This window comes from Sceloporus occidentalis, unplaced genomic scaffold (genome assembly GCF_023333645.1).
Source record: "Sceloporus occidentalis isolate IW3139 unplaced genomic scaffold, rSceOcc1.0.p SCAF_130, whole genome shotgun sequence".
Lineage (NCBI taxonomy): Eukaryota > Metazoa > Chordata > Lepidosauria > Squamata > Phrynosomatidae > Sceloporus > Sceloporus occidentalis.
The window spans coordinates 2,750,456-2,755,767 of NW_028317110.1; the positions used below are offsets into that span (position 1 = coordinate 2,750,456).

A 5,312-nucleotide genomic window follows, 5' to 3' on the forward strand; every position below is an offset into this window, starting at 1 on the left:
GTGTGTGATATATATATATGTGTGTGTGTGTATATACCGTGTATATATATATATATATATATATATATATAATCACACACTACTGTTTCAGAATTATATATTGACATCATAACTGTAAGCGTTGTCTAGCCGGCTTGTCGCTGAGAGTTCCGAGCCCCGCCCTGCTATTGTGATGTAACAGATGTGCCACGCCCTTCTACTGTGACATAGTGTAGGTTATAAAAGCACTGGCCGTTAGGCCAACAGATGCTTTTGTAAGCTGACAGTACAAGATGAGGAGCATAGCTCTGGTTTTCGTTGTTACTGTTCTGATCCATGTGATCTTTACTTTGGAGATTTACACAAATAGCTGGGCTGTGCACATACCTGATGGCTCTGTAGAGGCAGAACGTATTGCACAGAAATTCGGTTTCATCAACCTTGGCCAGGTGGTGCTTGGCAGTGATTTCTACCATTTATCTCATCGTGGCATTCAAAGGAAATCCTTCAGCCCTCACTGGGGTAGAAATATTCAACTGAAAAAAGAACCCAAGGTTAGCTGGTTTGAGCAGCAGACGCTGAGGAGAAGGGAGAAAAGACAGCCTAGTATGGTTCCCACAGACCCCCTCTTCAGCTTGCAGTGGTACCTGGGTAAAAATCTTGACTTAGGCATCCAGACTGCTTGGAACCGTGGATATACCGGACGAGGCGTGGTGGTGACCGTTCTGGATGATGGGCTTGAAAAGGACCACCCCGATCTCGCATTAAACTATGATCCGGAAGCGAGTTATGATTTTAATGACGACGATCCTGACCCTCAGCCCCGATATAACTCATCTAATGAGACCAACCACGGGACCCGCTGTGCAGGCGAGGTGGCTGCGGTTGCCAATAATGATATCTGCGGCGCTGGAGTAGCATACAACGCTAGAATAGGAGGTGTGCGAATGCTGGATGGGATAGTCACAGACTTTGTTGAAGCTCAGTCGTTGAGTTTGAACCCACAGCATATTGACATTTATAGCGCCAGCTGGGGTCCCACTGATGATGGAAAGGTACTGGATGGACCAGGAATGTTGTCTTCTGAGGCTTTTTACCAAGGAATACTAAATGGCCGCCGTGGCCTTGGATCTATCTTTGTTTGGGCATCTGGAAACGGTGGCAGGAATGACAACTGCAACAGTGACGGCTACTCCAACAGTATCTACACTGTTGCTGTTGGGGGTGTCACAAATCATGGAACAGTCCCTTGTTACAGTGAGGCGTGTGCATGCAAACTTACAAGCACTTACAGCAGCGGTGGTGGTGAGGAAGAGACTTTTATCACCACTGATATACGCCACACGTGTACAGATAAACACACCGGGACTTCAGCCGCCACTCCACTTGCTGCCGGGATCCTTGCTTTGGCATTGGAGGCAAACCCAGCTCTTACATGGAGGGATATACAACATATCGTGGTAAGAGCGTCCAGTCCTGCCCACCTAATGGCTGACGATTGGGTCATAAATGGAGTGGGAAGAAAAGTGAGCCACTTTTTCGGCTACGGACTCTTGCATGCTGGACGAGTAGTGGAGCTGGCCGAAACATGGGAGACAACGCAGCCTCAAAGAAAGTGCCTCATAACAATTGTGAGCACCCCTAAAAGAGTGCATTCAGATCTGATTTTGACTTACAATGTCACTGCCTGTTCTGGGTCCCCCAATCACATAACATCCCTTGAGCATGTCCAAGCCCAAATGACCCTCAGCTACAGTCGCAGAGGTGACCTGGAAATCTATCTTACCAGTCCTATGGGCACCCGTTCTGTGCTGATGGGCAAGAGACCACATGATACCAGCACTGATGGGTACAGAGATTGGTCCTTCATGACCACACAATCTTGGGATGAAAATCCATTGGGCCTTTGGACCTTAGAATTTAGGAACAGAGGAAGCTACACCAACCACGGATTTCTACATCACGTCACGTTGATTTTGTACGGGACAGATGAACACATGATGTCCAGGAAAATCAAGAAGTCTGTCATGAGAAAGTGTCTGAGGCGGGATAGAAATGGGTCGTGCATAGAATGTTTGGCACCATATTATACCTTTGGAAAGCTCTGTCTATCTTACTGCCCTGCCAAATACTTTAAGTCTACGCAGAGAGCGGAGGTGTCAGAGCCCAGCAGCTTTCACCTTGTTCGTTCTTGTGCCGCTTGCCACCCATCCTGCTTTACGTGTAAAGGGTCGTCTGCCAATAATTGCACTTCCTGTTCCCCTTTATACGAATATAATGGAAAAGACAACTCATGCGTAAGATCTGACTCCCCAAGTGTAGACTTACAGAACGCCTCATTCATCCGGATCCCTCAAACAACATTAGTGGCAGTGATAATGAGTGCGGCCATTGTAATGGTTATGGGACCGCTGGTGGTTTTCATTCACTGGTATCTACGAAAAAGATCACGAGTAGACCCCAGTCCCGTCTGATGGGCAACCACCGTGCTCTAAATCAGATCTGGAATCTGCGCAGGGAGGAGATTTCCTTTGCTTTTGAACACTGATGAGGACAAATTCAACAAGGGAGAGTAGAGACCCAACCTGACGCGGATAGCACTGTTACACCAATAAAATTCCTTTTACTATTTGGCAAAAATACCTTTTCCTTGCTATATTTTACAAATTTAGATTTTAAGTACCTGGAAATTTTATGTTGAATAATAAAACAATTAAACCGTGCTCGCATGCTTGAAGGAAAAGCTTAGACCGATCTCAGATTTCATATCTTGTGTGGATTCCAAAACAAGAATCAAGCATTCTATAGCAATGCACATTGATTAAAGATTGGAAATACATCATTTTTATGTGACTTAATGTCACCACTGACATGTTTGGTTTTATTTTGCATTTAAGTGACTTAAAAGTTATGTAATACCCCAGATCCTTACATCACAATATAGAACGGAAAAGAAACACCTTCACGAGTGGGTAGGTCTTAAAAAATGAATATGAAATAAATTACAGTACCCTACAAATCTTGCTGCTCCCGCAGATCAACACTCCTCATAAGTGTTATAACAAATGATGTATAGGCAAAGGTCGGGGCGCATAGATATGTGGGAAAAAATAAAACAAATATAGTGTAATAAGTTAATACGAAAAAAAAATAAAAATAGAGATGTTTGTTGCACTCACAAATGTATTAGAAATAGAAAGCTCGTCAAAAATCCATACTTTCTTTCGTCTTAGGAGCTTCTGTGTAGAAGATAAGAAACGAAATAGTGCAATAAAAAAGATATTGTTTAATGAATATAGATTAAAAACTTACAAACAAGTAGGCATAACAACTGGGTTATGCGTAAGAGCAGTGTCCTTTATAAAGATAAGTGGATGATCATCAAGTCCATGTAAAGTCCAGGTTTTCAATAGTTGTAAAGTTTTCCAAAATATCTCAACGCGTTTCACCAATTCTGGCTTCCTCAGGAGAAAATTTAAGAAATCAATCTGTATCCTGTCTGTGTTTTCGCGGTTCTTTTAAAGGTCCCGGCTCGCCGTCTTGTTCTATTTGCGTCATTTCGACGTCATCACGTTTAGTCTTTTTTCTTTTTTCTTTTCTTTTTTAATTCCTCAGGATGAAATAACGGCAGATGTTGTGGAACCCTCTGTTTCATTCTGTCAACGGGACTCGTAGTCGGCAGTATTCGTAAATCGGTAAGTGTGTAAAATAGATTTATACAGTTAAAAACATGACATATAGAATGTTTTTCATTTAACTATCTTTTCTAGTTACAGGGATATATCGGCAGAGCATCAAGGGACCAACAGAAGGAAAGACAGACAGGCTGATTCAAGATAGAAGACATCTGTGTATGTGGTTTGGCATCCGTCCAAACCTCAATAGGCAAGTGAAACAATGTAGCAACTTAGTAACAATATTAATTGGTACCAATTTAAAGATCCAATGTATTCAGTGAATGTATTTTTATTTTCTTAGGAATCTATCCTGTTGGACAGAACTCCCACACGAAAGAAGACATAAGAGAGAGATGTAGAAGAAAGTATTCTGATTGTACTCTCGCTAATTGATTAATTGAATGCTGTCACGATTATGTTACTGATATCCATCTGTTCTGTGGTTGAACAATTAACCTTCAGATGGAACAAACATGGTGTAAAAATGATGTTATTAAAAGAGAGAAATCTTGTAAAAATATTGTTTAAAAATCATGTGTATAAAATCGTGTATATAAAAAGTATATGAATAAAAACGCTTATATGCAATTTTAATTAGTATGTGTGATAAAATATGTTGTAAATAAAAACTTAATAAAATAAATATAATTTAAAAAAGAAAAAATAAATTTTGATTGTTTGAAAAGGGAATTAATACACAAAAAATGAATGGATTCACAAAAAAATGGATATATCGAATTCTACATTCAATCCGTCTTTCTTGTAGGTTTGAAATTTATATATCCATTCAGTTTCTTTTCTTGATAGCATATCTTTTACATCTCCTCCCCGCCAGTGGGGGGATACTAAATCTATCCCTATTACTTTAAAATCGGAAAACGAGAATTTATTACATTTTATACAGTGTCTTGGGACATCTATATTCATTAAACAATATCGTTTTTATTGCACTATTTCGTTTCTTATCTTCTACACAGAAGCTCCTAAGACGAAAGAAAGTATGGATTTTTGACGAGCTTTCTATTTCTAATACACTTGTGAGTGCAACAAACATCTCTATTTTTATTTTTATCCTTACATCACATACAGAAAAATATTTTGTTATATCTTACAGAAAATATATTTTGAGCATGAATGTCTATGTGTAAGGGTGAGTGAGCATTGATAAAGTATTATATATTGGAAACAATATTTATTTTATTCAACAATCGTTTTGCTTCAGATAATAAACATATAGACAGTGTTATGAGAATCCACACGAATTCCGTACACAAAACAGATAAATGAAAAAGCGACAGATCACGAACAGTAGCGTAATCGCTGCCAGGAATAAAGATGGCGGGTGCGCATTGCTATTGGGAGGACGTGTCATCAGTTCTGACCAATAATGAGCGAGCATTCAGCCGCTAGAATGCGTGGACCAATCCCAGCGCTCTTTTCTCGCCAGTTGAGCAGGAAGCAGGAAGCGACGTTGTGTCGTTGTGAGGGACTCCGGTACGAGTGACAGGACATGAACCCGCTCCTGCTCCCTGTGTGTTTGGGGTTCGTGGTCGCCCCGCCGGTACAGAATGCCAAGGAGAGCCGGTTTAGTGAGCAGGTGACCGCATGCCTTTATGTTTAAATGGGCCGGTGTTGGGGCTCTTGGAAGTCTGTAGT

At 40.9% G+C, this 5,312-nt stretch overlaps 1 pseudogene; it reads left to right on the top strand.

The window, feature by feature from the left end:
* The first annotated feature begins 272 nt into the window (after positions 1-272).
* LOC149281623 (proprotein convertase subtilisin/kexin type 4 pseudogene) lies at positions 273-3,654 on the top strand (annotated as a pseudogene).
* Positions 3,655-5,312: the final 1,658 nt, after the last annotated feature.